Consider the following 18240-nt stretch of genomic DNA (forward strand, 5'->3'; position numbering starts at 1 on the left):
GACAGCAGAATTCGGATTACACCCCACACAGAGGTACAAATACACCCGACTGAAGCATGCCTGGGGGGTGTTCCGATGCCGACCGGCCCAACACCGCAGGAGTGAAGAACGTCCCAATCCTCTACCCTCACCGTGACCCCCAACACCCGCAATCAAAACGGATGGTGGAGAACACGACACCGGGAGAAGGTGGGTAACAAAACAAGGGAACCCAAGGTCTTGGGGAACACAACTCGTCTCCTACGGCTTCTAGGCAGCTGACAGCTTGACACAGACGAGAACGCTAAAATGAAAGAAGGAGACAAGATTAAACACACCCCTACTACTATTACCAGTGCCAAGTATACACACGAACCACCGACCTCCCTGCTTACCCCAGATAACAAACGGGAGTGGCTTGATACGAAACAGGAATTCTTCCACTGCAATCGTATTGGTTGTATCTTGCGTATCCCCAGACCAACCACGCCCCCTCGGGAAACACCGAGAATGACAAAGGGGGTGGAATTCACAATTCTTAGGACAAAAAAAAGGACAGGGGAAAAATGGTATCAAAGGGAATACGAAAGACACCCAAAAAAAACCTGGAATCTAAAAAAGAACACGAAGGTAGCACAAAAACGGCCGTTATTCAGCTCCTTCGTGAAACCACCCAAACACAGCGTATAACAAGATGGTTTGGATACAAAAAAGGGATAATAAGGGGACGTTAAAACTCAAAGGAAATGCAGCCGCGAATCCCAGAACGTCACCGAAGATCAAAAACAGGTCCCCAATAAAGGGTTCTGAAATGCCCAAGAGAATAGGAAAACAAGGGAGCAGGGGAAAAAGCACTAGTAAAGACCGCTGGAACGGAGCTTGAAGGAAGGGAAACAAGGTAGAACCACAGGAACAGGAAACACACGGCAAGGGACCAATAAAGAAACCAAGCACCTGTTTCCTGTTGGCAGCCCCCTTTTAAAGCGAGCTCCAGGGAGCGTCCATAAATTCGCATATGCACTTTGCACTTTTAAGAAAAACCGCTAACGGGGAACTAGACAGAAGGAACCAGGCCCCCTTGAACCCCAACAGGGGGCACAAAATATCAACACCGCAGAGCTGGCAGACTTTGCCCCTCTAGAGGGCAGGCTCCTCCAGGAACACATTCAGCAGAAGGCGGTCTCGCTGACTTATAAAACCCTCACGAATAACATGTTAGGAGACCTGGCCAAGCTCCGGCGACAATGGGAATCAGATGTGGGTGACATGGAAGACATTGACTGGGAACTAGTGCTAACACACCCTAGAGAAGTGGCAATTAAATCCCGACTCCGTCTCATCCAATTCAATATATTACATAGATGTAAATGTAAATGTACAGGAATTTATATAGCGCAAATCACCGAGCGGTTTCTAAGCGCTTGCTATGGGAACCCGTCCTGGTGTTCCCCTGTGAGATAACCCCGGCAGGGTATCCGCAAGGTGAAAGCCAGGCATCCTGCCGCGAGGGGCCGTTGTGGAGATTAAGCAAGCTATTGCCCAGAGTCGCAGAGTGTGAACCCGTGAATCGAGTAGGCACCGGAGCGAGAATTGTCGAGTCCATGGACATTTTAGGACTCAAGACCCCGCCGAGCCGGGAATTGAACCCTGGTCCCAGGCTGACCTCTGCTTCCAGGTCTGCCTCCTCTAACCAGTGAGCCACACTTCTCCACTCCATAGATCTTACTTTGATAGGGTGCGGCTCCAGAAAATGGGGAGGATAGACAATGGAAGGTGCTTAAGATGTCAGGACCCCAGGGGGGACTTTTATCATGTTGTATGGTCTTGCACTAAAATTCAGGAATACTGGTCGGACATTTTTACGGAAGTATCCGCGGTCCTGGAGAGTCAAATACAAGTCGACCCGAAGCTGGCCCTACTGGGCATGACAAATGAAGTCGACCTGACACGTACCCTGATTGCCTTCCTGGTGCTGGCCTTGGTAGTGGCCAAGAGGGACATAGCGAAATACTGGGGGTCAGTAGAGGTACCATTGCTGGAAGAATGGAGGAGGGGCCTGGACTTATATATGGCGGCTGAGAGAGTCACCTATAAAGCGAGGGGATGCCCTAGGAAGTTCCGCAAAGTCTGGGGGAAATGGAGAAACTACCATGGCTTGGATGGTGGGCTGTAATGGGACGATACAGGAAGTCCATGGTGAAACACGGAGGGATCGTATGACCATCAGATTCTTGATTGTACCTTGGGGGGATGGCCTAGTGGTCTTTCTCATTTTTGAACTTTCTGCTTTAACTTGGGAAATGACATGTGGGGAGGAGGGGAAGGGGGGGGGGGTAACTGTGGACTTTACTACTGAAATGGCTGTAATGTTAAGTTATGGTAAAAATGCAAATAAAAATGGTTTAAAAAAAATAAAAAATTACTCAATCTCCCCTTATGCACATCCTTTACTGCACACTGTGAGTGAGTCATTGATCTGTGTCCCTCTTTCTCTTCTCAGGATGCTGCAGTTACCTGCTCGGCACCAAAGCCGTCCCTCGCTGGGCTCTGCTCGCCGCACCATTGACGGGCCTTCTGTTGGTATCTGCCTTCGCAGGAATGTTGGGTAAAGTATTTCACCAGTTCTTTCAAGGCAAATGTAGAATTACCAAATAGTGCATATGGGAACATTTGCCATAACCATTCCATGTCTGGATATTTGTTTTGCAGGAGAGGGACTGCAGCAGTGCTTAATTTGAGCCAGTAGGTTCTGGCGCTCTGCACCAGCACTTAATTGTTGGCACTGGCGCTTATGACAGTCTCCCACATGGTGGCGCTGATTGTCTAATATAGAAACGAGCACACACCTGCTACCAGTTAATTATATCAATATACCTTAAAATGGCTATTTCCAGCCTTCCAATCCATTCCCACAGCTTTGGTGGCCTGGAATAGTCTGAATTGTCACACCTGAAGGATTTCATGGTTAGTAGTTGTGTTGGTTCTGTCATAGGCGGCGCTGACAGGAGCAATGGGCTGGGGAAAGCAGCAGTGGCCTCCTGACCAGGGCCGGACTGGGAACCCAAAGCAGCCCTGGCAAATTGACAGACCAGCTCCCATATAGTGCATAGCTAGCACAGAAAATTAGCCTGAGGGAGGGGTTCTTTCCCCCTCCATGAACATTTGGTCAAAAATGGCGTACTCTACCACATTTTTCATTATACATTCAATTGTGTTTGTTTTTAAATAATGACCTTGCAGTGAACCAGGTTATGGCCATCTTTATTGGGGTTCTTCACTATCCCCTTCCAACAGTGCCTCATCTTTCCATATCCCCTCTCACATGTATTTCATTTGTTTTATTGCTCTTCATACCAGTGTAGGGGATCATAGCACTTTTCATCACACACACCTACAGATATAATGAATAATATGTGTAGATCAGCGACTAAAAAAATGTTACAAAGAGAAAAGGAAACTTCACTTTTCACGGTTTCATATTCAGCTGAGGAGGGCGTGGGATGGACCAATTACACCTCTCAGCCCCTCACGTTTTGTATAATGATACTTGACTTACTCCAAGGGTGGGCTGGTGTCTCTATAAGCTGTCTTTACATTATTACGGTGGCAGCAAGTTTAAATGTAGTTTTTAATTTGCAGTTGTCTCACTCTTTTGTGGGTGTTTATTTTGTATTTGCAGGTCTCTCCTAAAACCCCTCTTTAATTCTACCCCCACCCCACCCATTTTTCAGTAATTATTCTCCATTTTTCCACCACTCAAACGGGACCCTCCCACGTAAACTACATGCGTGGAGATCTCTGCTACCAGAATAGGCGGGAGAGGTAGAGGTGAAGTTCTCCACCGAAACGTTTGTGAGTTTCACTTTGTTGCAAGTAAATGGTACTACTGGAGTCTATATCATATACACAGTTTGTAAATCAGGCCCAGAGTGTCCACAACGGAGCGCTCCAATGTATCTGGGACCACACATGGTCGAAATTCAAGGCAACAGAGGCCCAACGTGAAGCATTATCGGGTTTGTCCCTATTGCGTAACCCGCTTACACCACTTGTTAACCACAGACCTCACTAACAATGACCAGAAGTTCTAACAAGGTGTCTCTGACAGTAGAAGTCTGCTGAAACATCTCTCGCTGACAGTTAGTGGAAGTGTATTATCACACTACTCCAGCACATATACAAACCTATGAACGTAAAGCAATGATTCCTACTAGGTTCACCGCAATACATGTCCTTTTAGGTTGAGTGTACTATACCGTTCACATGCTCTATTGCAAGACATTGTGGGCTTACCAAAAACATACAGGGGTTTGGAGCCTGACAATTATGATAAGGTATGTATGATACAGTGGCTTCTCTATCGAGTGCTTAATTTGTAAAATGAGTACCGTTGTCCAAAGCTCTGCTCAGAAGCCCGCGGTAGCTGCAATTAAACATCAGAACCCCAGATGCCAAGGCTTCTTTAATCCACTGTCCCACTCCCTGCCCCTGCATCTCCCTATTGCAGGTTTCTGCTTTTCCCCTTTGTGATGGGTTTTCCGTCTTGCTCTTGAATGAATGGAGGGTCTTGTATCGTGCACAGCTTCTTGGCGACTCTCCCGGCGCCATCATGCTTTCAGGGAAAAGTAGGCTCTAGAGAGGCTAAAAAGGTATGTTTCAGGTGTTTACTGAAAACAGTCTCATCTGAAGTATTTCTGAGACAAACAGGTGGCTGATTCCAGATGAAAGCCACACACACACAAAAAGAGGTACCCCCAAGTCTGGATCTCTTAAAGCGTGGGATGGCAATGAATTGGGCCTTCCCAGAAGGAATCCTGCCGGGAGAGTACAGTAGGATTCTGTTGGAAAGTGTGTTATCAGTAGTGACAAATATGCATCTGCCACTGGCAATAATTCCACTAACAGTCCAGGGCTCAGAATAGGTCTCAGAAAATGATTCCCATGCTCAACCCATGGTAGCTTCGCTACGAACAGGCAGGCTTAACTTCAGAGACAGGTATGTAAAGCATTTAAAAACACCAATTCAGTAAATAATTAAGACACAGCACACAATAAAAATCCAACACCAATTTATAAAAATAGGAAATACTTTTATCTAAAATTACGACAAAGCGGAAAACAAATCCACTGTAGGGTAGTGCTTAGAAACCAATAGTGCCGCTTCTGGACATTTGGTCGCCTCTGACCAGGACAAAGTCAAAGTTTGAGGCTCACCACAATGGAGCCCTGGTTGAATACACTAAGCAGGAGGCACCGGATAAGATTTTACCTTTACACTTAGAAACTTTTCTGGAGGATTTTTCACCAGATGTTGTGCACCCTCCTCCAGCAGGCTGGATTTGGTGAGGGTTCGTCGGAGTGCCTTTCTGTAAGAGCCCGGTCACCCTCTGGAGCTTTCTAACAAAAGTTCACCAAACTTTCTCAAACTTCTGAAATTTCTTCCTGAAGTTCCTCTTGAGGGTCCAACGTGTCAAAAACAGAACCCAAGGGTCTGGAATCTCCAAGATGGTCCTTGAATGGTTAGGACCACAATTCCCACAATGCACCTGGACAACACCCTTTAAAGACCACTGGATACACTCAAGGCAGAGGATTCTTGGTGGAGCTGAGGCAGGTGAGATCTGTTAACCTGTAGCTCGCAGGGAACCCACTCTTTATTCCTCTTGCAACAAGGCACATCCACAGGGCTGTATTTCCAGATAATGTAGCAGGCGCAGTCAGACGGAATGCAGAGCCTGATGGTGCAAATCAAGTTTCCAACTTGGCAATCCTTCTCTTAGTTTCAAGCAGCCGAGTTTTGAGGCACTGCCCCACTCGGAAACTTATTCAGTGATCCCTGGGGTCACACAGGTAGGCACTCCTGTAAAATGAGGTGCAGGACAACACCCCAGAGCATGACTTTTCTATCCAAAGTGTGGAACTATGGTCTCCCAGAAAACACTATTATTCCAAAATTCAATATGGGTGAAGTGCCAGCAGAGAGGCAAGAGCTGGCTAAACCAACTGGTTTCTCTGCGTGTCTCCCTCTTCTATTGAAGATATTTGTTTATGACCCCCTCGCCCTGACTCTGGCATTCATATGGAGCAGAAACCTCTCCTCCCAGAATAGCTGTTTAACCCCAGGGGCTACTTATCACCTCATCAAAGCAGCCTGGCTAATCCACTTAAACTCTGACCAATCAGGAAAGATCACTGGTAGGCTGAATTTGGCCTTACAGACAACTTCTTTTCTGTACAGTTTAGGATAGCAAAAAAGTGTGTGGGGGGGGGGGTGCCACCCAGGGCACAAGAATGACTTTGAAACAGGTTCTTTTAGTCAGATAGAGAGTAACAGCACCCCGCACAGCATGGTGAGCAAGCAGCACAGCTTTAAAAGTAATTTTCCTATTGACAGGCAGCCAGTGAAGCTTTTTTAGGAAAGAAGATGTGTAGAAGTGCGCCTGGAAGTATTGAATAAGAGGTGCGTTGCTATGCTCTGCAGTACCTGCAGGCATTGAGCCAGAAAAATTGGGAGGCCGAAGTGTAATGCATTGGCGTAATCCAATCTAGAAAGAATGGATGCCTGAACAACTATTTTCTGGGCCTTCCAGGGAATTGAAACTAAACATTTCAGGCCTTCATTAACCAGCAGCACACCCTGACAACTGAGTGAATTTGGCCTTTGAAAGGGAGATAATTGTTAAATAAAACACACAAATTTCTTGCAGTGTCCATGAGTGTTAGAGGGGTGGAGCCAACCATAGGCCAACAACCCAACCAACCAGGAGACCAAATCGGCCCAAAGAGAAAGATTTCCATCTTCTCTGAATTATATTGCAATGTTTTCAACCAGTTGAAGACGGTTCTCATACAGGTGGAAAAAGATTCCCTAGCTGAGTCCGAAGCTTCTCTTCCTCAATCTTTCCCCTTTGTATGGTTTTCTCTCTCGGGAAAAGTTTGAAGAGGAAGAATAAGTGTCGGTCCCCAAAAATTAGTGCAGGTGGACTGTACCAGCAACCACTGTCTCAAAACCAAGTAATGTCTGTCACTGCCATTTGCCTACTTTTTTTTCTGTGCCAGCTTATCAAGTTTGTATTAGTCCCTCCCATCGAACATAGCCTCTTTACCGTCTCTTTTGATTGGCTGATTTTTATGCTTCCACTGATTTGCTTTTCAAGCACTACGTTTTTGTTTTGGGTTAATCAATCCATGGTAGTGCATGTGTTTTTCAGCTGTCTCCCTTGTGTGCTTCTTCCTCTGATATGAATTTACCATAAAGAAATTAAAAGATAAGAGGCATTTGGCAAAACAGGAACAAGTTAGTTTAATTAAACACAGCACCGGGAGAGTCTCAACAGAACGCATATGAGGAAAGTGAACCCGTATCACTGCTGTCGCATTTACCCATATGAGGAAAGTCTCTCGGTGTACAAAGTTTTGGCTGACATTATATACCTCTTGTGAGCTACAATAAAGTAATTTTTGCATTCTTAAAAAAACATCTCCGTCATAAATGAAGTTTGGTCATCTGTTAAGGACGCAGATGGCTCTCGATCTCAGGAAGAGCTAGTGTGAGCTAGAGTGAGCCAGTGTGTATGTGTCAAGATGTCCGGCATGAGGATCGCGTGATCACTACGTATGCATGTCGTGTCCTGATTCACTGAGGGTTTTTTTCTAGATATGGTATCTCGCGTTTTGGTATTTTTTGGGGAACCTGTGCCTTTGGCTAAACCTGTTTAATTGGGGCCAATTTCCTCGGACCTCTTTGTGGACCAACTAGCTGCCTGTGGGATCGATCAGGGTTTTGTCTTTCTGGTAAGTGAGACCACATCTCTGACCTGTTATTTCATAGGTGTATGTGTGGGGTAAACAACGTTTACCCCAAAACTTTCTCCCCGCAGGGAATCACAACGCGGTCGTTACCACGACCGCGTTGTGATTCCGCATACCATTACTCCGCAAGTCGGAACAACGACTTGCAGAGGGGGTGGGGGGTGTTGGATTTTAAATCCAACACCTTCCCTAGGGTCCGCACAGACTAGAGTTGGAATAGTAAATTATACTTTTCCAACATCCAGCGCCCCAACTCCGCAAGTCGTTGTTCCGACTTGCGGAGTAATGGTATGCGGAATCACAATGCGGTCGTGGTAACGACCGCGTTGTGATTCCCTGCGGGGAGAAAGACTGTGGGGTAAACCTACATATTCATGTGTGGGTCACTGGACCTGCCTAACCGTGTATCTCTGAATCAGAGTTCATGGGTAAATGCGACAGAATTGATACGGGTTCACTGGATAAAAATAATATGGCAGGCACTAGTGTCACTTTTTAGGTCGAGCCTGGCGTACGCAGCACGAAGCGCTGTCGCCAGCGAGGCTTATTGTTAAGGACTTGCCTCGAAAGTGGCACAGAAGATGGCCACGCACAGAGCTTTTGGCGATTTTGCGCCGGTGTACGCGCACGTACAGCCACGCGTTGTGCACATCCCCTGTCCCGCTTCCGAGGCAAGTCAGCCTCCGGCAATTGCATTATTTTAGAACACACACACACACAACTTGTGAACGCGCGTATACACACACACCATGGCTGCGCTACTGAACATACGTCAGCAATCATTCAATGTGTACATACGCCTAGCTTCCAGGCATGTGAGCATGAGGCGCTATGAAGCCATTGCCTATTTCGTTGCCGGAAGTGTGAAGGGCCGCAAAAGTGTGTCATGACCGTGGTCTAGAAGAGTGTCGGATTCAGAGGGTAGCGCTTATTAACACATGCCTTCTGCGGTGCACCATGCTTATGCAGATTTTTCCTGGAGGATTCTGTCTGAACGTCAATGGTTTGCTAGCGGCTCACCCAGTGGTGTAATCTCACCAAACTCTTGTGACAAGCGGAAGTGACGTCACTCACTGGTTGACTCCTTGTAATGGGCTATGTTAAAGAACACACGAGATAACCGAGACTGCAGCATTTTATAATCCAGGATCCATGACGGGCACAAAGTCCAAGCTGCTGATCTAGCAAAGGCAACAATACAGGTGTGCTCACTTCTGAAAGGTCTGTCGGACTTGGAGGCCAGCTTGCCTTCTGGTAGCCCAGGGAGATTTCCTTCTAGTTCCCAGAGTCATAGCTGCCTCAAGGCTCCATGTCTTACTAAACATCTGTATTCAGGCATCACTTCCTAGACAGCAGCACTTTACAGTTCCTATGTACATTCATCTAAATCTGCAAACACTTTCTGCCATCTGAAGTCCTAAAAACAGCAGAGCTATCACTTGGTCTTCCACAGCCAGACTATGCCCTTCTCAGGGGAATGCCTCAGAAGATCCTTGCCCCTCTGTCAGCACACACAACCCCCCCACACACAGCCCCCCCCACACACAGCCCCCCCCACACACAGCCCCCCACACACACAGCCCCCCCACACACACACACAGCCCCCACACACACAACCCCACACACAAAACCCCACACACACATAACCCCACACACATACAACCCCCACACACAACCGCACACACACAACCCCCCACACACCCAAACACCCCCCCACACACACACACAATCCCCCCTACACACAAAACCCCCCACACACAACCCCCCCACACACACACACCAATGCTCCACACACACACCCAAACACAAACACACAACCCCACACACACACAACCCCACACACACAACCCCCCACACACACAACCCCCCCCACACACACAACCATCTATCTATCTATCGCCCTCACTCTATCCATCTATCATCCTCACTCTATCCAACTATCATCCTCACTCTATCCATCTATCGTCCTCACTCTTTCCATCTATCGCCCTCACTCTATCTATCGCCCTCGCTTTATCTATCGCCCTCACTTTATCTATCACCCTCACTCTATCTATCCCCCTCCCTCTATCTATCTATCGCAGTCTATCTCGCATCACCACAGCATCACTCAGCACCACCACAGCATCACTAAGGGGCACCACAACATCACTATGCGCTACCACAGCATCACTGAACGCCACAGCATCATTCGTCGCCACCACATCACTCAGCGCCACCACAGCATCAATCTGTACAACCAATCAATAAAAACTGGTTCAAATATGTTCTCTCAATGTTTCAAGCTTTAATACAAATGTCACAAAAAGATGTTAATATTTCACTTCTGTTCTTGGATTTTCGTCACAATAAAATACACTGAACATAATCTTCACAAGCTATTGCCATTATAAATTACAATAACTTATTTAAGTATTAATCATTTAAAAAAATTAAAAGCCATTGTTATTTGTAATATCAATACATCTAAGTCACGTAAATACAACACATATTGCATTACAAATGCTATAGGTGTCACATTTGCGAAAGTTAAAACTATTAGCATTGTAAATGACAAAGCTATTAATTTAGCTATTTTCAAAGCCAACATATAAATAAATTATTTGTCATTTACAATACCAATAGCTCAAACTTTCCTAATGCGAGACCTATTGCATTGCAAATGCTTGTTATCGATGTTCTGAACATTTTGCGTACAGTTGTCTTAGCGTACATTGACATTGTCTTTACTGATATTAGCATAATTATCTGTGCCTAGATCATGGCGTACATCGACATTGTTTTTACTGATAAAAACATTGTTGTCCGTGCAAGGATTATGGCATACATTGACATAGTTACTGCCGGTGTTGTGCCGGCATAGATTATGGCTTACGTTGATCAACACATTTATTGGTTTTGACATTCTTATGCGGGCATAGCTTATGGCATACATTGGCATTGCATTTATGGGTATTGACATGGGTATGCAGGCACAGGTGATGGCATACATTGACATCGCATTTATTGGTATTGCTGTTGACATCATATTTACCCATTCCAAGTTACTTCTCTCCCCCTGCAAACCGTGTTGCTATCTGTCACCTTTGTGCTTCTCCCTGCCAATCTACATGCAGCAGTCGCCCTGATGTTCTACCCCCGTTGCTTTGTCACCCTTTTGTTTCTTCCCTGCCATCTCCACGTTGCTTTTCTTTCCCATCCTGCCATCCTTTTTGCTTGCCCCCAGACTGGATCTCCGTATTGCTTTCCTTCACCCCAGCCTTCAGTGTTGCTTTAGCCCACCCCAGTCCTCCGCGCTGTCCCCCACGTCTGATAAAGAAAACACTTTAGCACTACTTATTTTATTTATTTACCAGTCCACATCTTACATGGTGTGCACACCTACCTGTACATTGGGGATGCTGTACAGTGAGTCTAAAAACCATTGGCAAAAGCAAAGAAGCTAAAGATTGGATTGATCTGCTGGGAGGGACTTTGTTAATATGTTCCAATGTCTGATTGTCATTGTGAGCTGTCCAAATATGGCCATAGTATGTAGCTTTTTGGGATCTGCAGTGTTGGAGTCCATTAAAATCCTCCATTGACCAGCAGCATGGGGCAGATCTGGGCTTCAAGCAGGAGTCCTCACAATTTGGGCACAATCAAATGCGCACCAGGTTGCCATTAACCTTTCTGATCCGCAATTAGGGAGGGACAAACGGCAGCCCTGGCCTAGAAATTTACCTAACATGGGTTAATGTAACAATATGTTGATAGTAAATTGAGAAGTGTCTGTGTTGGTGGCCATCTGGAGGTTTGTAGCCTCGGATATCTTCATTGTACCGGCCTTCGGGTGGGGTGAAATGATAAACTAAGCAGTATATTGTGATGCATTGCATTAGAAATAATTCAGAGTACTTTAAGTTAACACATGCCTTCTTTGCTACTACAGTAAAGCAGATTGGACAAGAAAGGAGAGATCGCATCACAGAAACTATTTCCAGTAAGTATCACATTAATGCAAACTGGAAGGTCCTTTATTAAAAAGAGACGCCCGGCTGGGACTTCCTTAAGGGGGTAGGGCTAGCTCTACTGTGAAAATTCCCACTCGTCTCTGGAGACACCAAAACCTTCTTCAGAGGCTTGGGTATCAAGACTAGTAGCAAAAGTGTAGGATTATTTAAGACGGTAAAAGAAGATTCTCCAAGCCAAAAGTTAATGCACTATTTGTAGCACATGTTCATAGAAGTAAGACAGACTGCCCAGAGAGATACATTAACATGCAGAAGATGTATTACAATCTAAGAATGGAGCAAGGTTAACAAAAGGGGGTATTCAGTTTAATGGGCCAAGAGGGGATGGGATAGGATAGGCAGATAGAAAATTACTCAGATGTAGTCAATTGGCGAAATCTAGTCAATTAGTTACATTCTAAAAATATTGAAATTTGTGATGGCCACCATTGTTTCATGTCTATTAGTGAAGTGATCAAGGCCAGCAAATGTTAATAGATCTGTTTAGATGTAATAGTAATTGAATAAGGAGTCATTTTAACTCCGCTGTAAGCCCCCTGGCTTGGTAAATGGGCAAGCTGACTGGTGAACACTGGGTCACCCGAGTGTAGGCAGGAATCATGAGAGATTTGGGAAAAGGGTATGCTAATGGATTTGGCACCCGGGGTATCCACTACCTGGCTCAGAAGGTGAGTACAGCCATTAGATGCACTGGCGTAACTCATATGGAGCAATTAAAAATATGATTCTCTAGATACTGTTAACAAAAATATTGATTCAACTTGTTTAAAATTAAAATAACAAAACTGTTGGAAATATAAATGTACAAAATTCAAAAATATTGGCTGCAATAATGTACAGTTCAACAACAATATTGAAAAAATATTGCAGAAAAAGATTCTAGTTGATAAAATTAAATGTATTTATGTAATTAATATTAAATAAAAAATATCTTTAGTAATATTTTAGAAATGCATTTTTAATTTAAACCATCAGTCTAATCATATGTCTTATACCTTAAATATTATCATAGAAACATACTTGCATTTAAAAAATGTATATTCTATACTTTTAATTACAATACCTTCTTTCAATTTAAAATTACATTTTATTGTAATAATATTTTAAAATTCAGTTTCCAAAAGGTGAAAACTAAAGGCCTTATTACAATCTTAGGTGGAAGGCCATCTGACAGCTCATGGGTGCAGGTCCGCCCGACATCTGCGGCATCAGTCCGACTGCCGTATTATGATGGATGCGCGACCGCTGCCTGCGGGGGGAATCTGCTCCACCTCCGACAGGCTCTAGGAGCCTGTCTGGGAGGAGCGTGGATCGTAATCCCCAAAATGGAGGCACTGCCATGGGGATTACGATGCATGTTTCCGTCAGCCTTTTCATGTTGGTTCTTCAACTATGAAAAGGCTGGGAGGAAAGGGTATTTTGGGGCACCTAGCTGGGCCCCTGTCCCTGCGACCCTCAGCTATGAACCTTGGGGGGCACCTATGCTCCCTAAACATCCTAAACATGAATGTTTAAAAGTGTATTTTTCCTATTGCGGCTTGTGCTGAAGCCAAGCCGAAATAGGAAATAGACGCTTTCCGACCGCCGTGAACGCGGCCGTGTTGTAATTTGGGAAGTGGGACTGCCTACTCCTTGTCAGGCGGTCCTGTTTCTGACAGGATGCCGTTAGGACGCTCGTCCAACTGGCTTCGAAATGAGGCCCTAAATCTTTACCATTAAATGCATGACTAAATGAAACGGACAAAGAAACATTTTAAAAACCTTAACAAACGTAAACTATTAAATATTTAAAAATAACTCCTTAGAAAAGAACATCTTTTCAAAAAGTAAGTGTATTAATTTAACATATCTTGACTTTTCTAAACATAAAAACATGGAACACAAAAATGTATTCATAGCATATAAATCCTATTAACGTTTTAAAAATAATATACTTAAAAAAATATATTTCTTACACTGACCAAACCACACAAACATTGATTATATTACATTCTAACTCCAGTCCCATAAACATTGGGGGGGGAGTGCCTATTCTTGGGTGAGGAAGAATTTACTATTCTAAAACCAGGTCTTCAAATGTTGGAGAAAGTGCTTTATATTTGGGGGAGTTGAGAATTAACTATTTTAACTCCAGCCTGATTTTAACTGGGAAAAGTGTGCATGTTTAGGGGTAGATTTACTATTTGAAATCCAGTTGTTTGCAGCTCTGGTTCCTTTACATGATATTGTCTCTGAAAGAAACTTTAAAATTAATTGAATAAATACGTAGATTCTCTCAAATGTAAGCAAATCCTTAAATATCTGTTGTAGAATTACCAAGGCAGATGTGTGGTCTAGTGGCTGAGCTGCTGACTTTGTAACCTCATGACCTTCATATTCCAGCCTAGCTCCAGCACTTGACTGAAAGTCTTGTGATTCTGGGCAAATCGCTTAACTAACTACACATAAATTGTAAATATGTCACGAAAATAACAGTAAACATGTGACCTATAATGCCATTGTGCAACTTAAATGTGTACATACCTAACTAATGTACATAAATACATATTTTAGTTTCCCCTAGCGCCCACAGTGCTGTCGAATGCTGCCGGGCTACCAACTTATGTTTAATCCCTTCGCTGCGGGGTGTTTTCCCCCCGCTGTGGAGGGGGGCCACGCGTGGCGCCGCTGTGCTTGTGAAGAGCTCAGCTCGTCATGAGGCACAGTGGAGCTGCACTCATGACGTGCGGAGCTCGTCACGACCGCACCCGTTTTGGAACGTTCAGCACAGCGGGGAAATTATCCCCGCATGTGAATGTTCCAACGGCCGTGACGAGCTCAGCTCGTCATGAGTGCAGCGCCACCGTGCCTCATGACGAGCTCAGCTCGTCGTGAGCACCCAACGGGTTAAGGGTGGGCAGAGTTGGTGACTATGTCCTCAGAATTGAAAATAAAATCTCTGTTGCTCCCCTCCATGGAAACCTCGGACACAGAAACCTCACACACCTTAGGTAAAGCAACAAACCCCTCTACCATTACATGCTAGAGAGCATTTAGTTATCTCACATAAGTGAAATTGGAAATATAGCAAGAAGTGAGAGAGGTGATGATTTTGGGGTCCTCCCGAACCTAGGGAGAGGACCAAGCAGATGCCTTGAACACAAAGAGCACATGATGTTGAACGATTCGGTGGTGGTCCCATCCTCCTAGGAACACCCCAAGCACAGGAATGGGCAAAAATACAATCCCACCAAAGGCCCCGCAAAGCATTATGGACGAGATTCTAGATCTGCTTGGTCCTCTCCCTAGGTTAGGGGGACCCCAAAATCATCACCTCTCTCACTGCCTGAAATGCTTTAAAGTTCACATTTGTAACGGTAAAGTTGTTTTACCAAAGGGATGTGGGTGAAGGAGCAGTCTGCCTGAACTCTGTGTACCCAAAAAGAACGCGGAGTTGGTACGGAGCGGAGTTCACCGCCCACCACTACTTATGTTTTGCTACCAAACGCCCACTTCATACACACAAGGCTTTCAAATAAACTGTCTATGGATTTTGCTCTTACTCGCATTTATGAAATAACTATGTTTTATCGATACCTACGCACCAAATCTAAAACCAAATCTAAATTTGCTATGGCTGTTTAGAGATTGCCCCCTTGTTCCTGAACTGCAAGAAACATTTTTCAGAACAGACAGTTAAACAAATAACATTAAAATGTGTTTATTGATTATTTTGAGCCCCTACCACTCGCAGTTTTAAAAGAGAACTTTACTTTTACCCATCATATAGCTCCTCTGATAGCTGCTTCTGCCTGCCCACAGGCCTACCCAGCATGCATTTCTCCACTGTGCCCCAGGCTCCTCAGTTCCATCTCTCTGTAAGGAAATGGTCCATGGAAGAGGGTTTCCTACATCAATGTTTCCACAGTTTCATGACTGAGAAGAAAGCACCCTCTTTCATGGTCCTAATGATCTACTTTCCATCCCCTCTGAGGTCTGGACCCCCCCTGCCCGCGTCAGTGGATGTGGTACGAAGGAAGGTGCTACCTGTTTTCCAACGAGACCAAGTCCTGGGATGCAAGTCACGCGTTCTGTGCTTCGCAAAATGCAAACATGTCTACGATAGCGACTCTACAGGACAAGGTAGGATGATGATGGATACCAGTGTGTGGCAGTAAGATATGTATGTGGAAACCACAGGGCATATTATGTTTTTATTTTTAGTATTTTCCCCCTCTATATAAACCCCATCACATACAGCAATGCACTTATGTGGGCTTCTACTCTTTAAATACCAACCCTGGCAATGGATTTACACCTGCCCTTGCCAGAGTAAATATCCAATAGTTTCAGCACCGAGCTGGGTTGGGGATAAAGTTTTGAGTAGCCACAACCTCCTCTTGGAGTGGATTTACACATGAATAATGCTGGGATAACATTGTGCAGGAGTGTATCTCTGTAATGGTGTCAATTCTCTTTGTGTGAGTTGGAAAAGTGAATTTGCGCACTAAATTCAACTTACACATGCAACATCCTTATGAATCAGCCCACCTCAACCATTAAATAGCATTTACACAAAAACAGGTGATTTGCGAATGTATGTGGTGTCAGACCGGGCCTTCTATCATCCCACAAGGCCTGAGTAAACATTGACACATCATCACTCATCTGGGTGTATTTAGAATTTTCCTGGTGGAAAGAATTATTGTTTTTTAAGCTGTTTTAGCCTTTTTGCCTCTCTGTACTATGAATCTGTAGTGCTGGTTGTTGACTCCCTGTATCAGAAAACCTTGGACTATCAAAATAATCTTGAAGCATGCAATAACTATTTTGAAAGAGAAAATATTCAGGAGGATAAAAATTACAATAAATGACCTTTGAACTCTTAATATGTTACACATATTGTTAAAGCTGCAACAGATTGAAAAAACACAAAGGCCCTTATATGATAAAATATTTCTTGGTGTTGATGGAGGCAGTACTGGAGGCAGGGTCTCAACCCCCTCCCGGGGAGGCGGAGACTCACCTCGGGGGCAGAGTCTCACCCCTGCCGAATCCCCGAAGGCAGAGTCTCACCCCCGCCGACTCCCCGAAGGCAGAGTCTCACCCCCGCCGACTCTCCGAAGGCAGAGTCTCACCCCCCTGGAGGTGGAATCTTCAGAGTCTGAACACTGTTGAGACCATCTAAGGATGCCCTGGAAGGAAAATTTACATGGCAAGTTCATGGTCATAGAAAGTATCGCCACTCTATATCTGTGTTGAACGGGGAGATTTTCTTATGATTTTAAGACCTGTATCTCGCGCCTGTCAAGGCCGGCGGCTGTATCAATGCTCTGTTTTGCTGTTTTAGTGTTGAGTGCCCACCGTCATTAACCAGTCTTACCTTTGATTGCAGGCCATCGTTACCCGTTTCAAGGACTCCAAGGATTACTGGGTTGGACTCCGGAATAAGGACGGGGAATGGAGATGGCCGGACGGCTCTCGTTTAAGGGACGACATGTAAGATGCCTTCATTGGTCTTTCCTCTAAAGCTATCTAAATTAGCCTCTGTAGTCCTCTCCAGGCCAATCCAACTCCATGGCCAATGACCTGCTCTCAACTAGCCCAACTTGTCCATTATCGTTTGACAATCTCAGCAGTCCACCCTTTCTGGAAAGTGCAGGAATTTACATAGACGCTCATTATGTGGACATAGGACCTGAATACAGTCCAACTAGGACATAGGCAGGACCACTGGAAAAATGTGACAGGAGAAGGCCAAATTATGTGTTGGGGTTGAGAAAATTATGCGGCAAGAAAAGGCAAATTATGCAGCATAATGTGGCACATTTTGTAATAGTATTACTTCCTTATTTTGTCATTTTTAAACTTGGTAACTGGGCGTTGGTTGAACCTCGTTAGTACCAGTTTAACATCCAAATATAGCAAAAAGGAACAGAAAGGAGGCCAGTCCAGCTTTGCAAAGGGCCTTTTCACTGCGTAGCAACACAGTTTTAGTAACTTTTGAACCGTTTGAGCTAAAACATTTATGTTGTTTTTAAAATCTGCAGAATATGAGGAAGATGATGGATCATATGGCAAATGCGACAAACATATAATAATGCAAAAATTAACGCAGCTGCACAATCACAATTCCAGGGCCCTGGCCATAGGTCAGAACCCTCAGTGAGCTTTGGATATTAAGGGCCATATTTACAAAGATGCCTGGGACTGGTTTGGTGAGCAAAAAAACTATTGATTTAACCCAGATCTCTTGACTGGGGATGAATGTTTTGATTCGTTCTGCATTCCGTCCATCATTTGTGTGTCTTTTGCTTTCTTGCCTGAAGTGCGCCGGTATGCCCAGATGTGGGTCACGGGCTCACTGTGCCACTGGAATCAAGCTAGCCTGGCTGATGAGGGGTGAATCCCCGAAACCGGTCCTTAGGATGCTTATTACTGCTCCAGGGAGGACCTG

General features: G+C 44.8%; 1 pseudogene; it reads left to right on the forward strand.

The window, feature by feature from the left end:
- Positions 1–18240, forward strand: part of LOC144769969 (early activation antigen CD69-like) — a 107922-nt pseudogene that overhangs the window by 76750 nt on the left and 12932 nt on the right.

Source organism: Lissotriton helveticus, chromosome 7, assembly GCF_964261635.1.
Source record: "Lissotriton helveticus chromosome 7, aLisHel1.1, whole genome shotgun sequence".
Taxonomy (NCBI): Eukaryota; Metazoa; Chordata; class Amphibia; order Caudata; family Salamandridae; genus Lissotriton; species Lissotriton helveticus.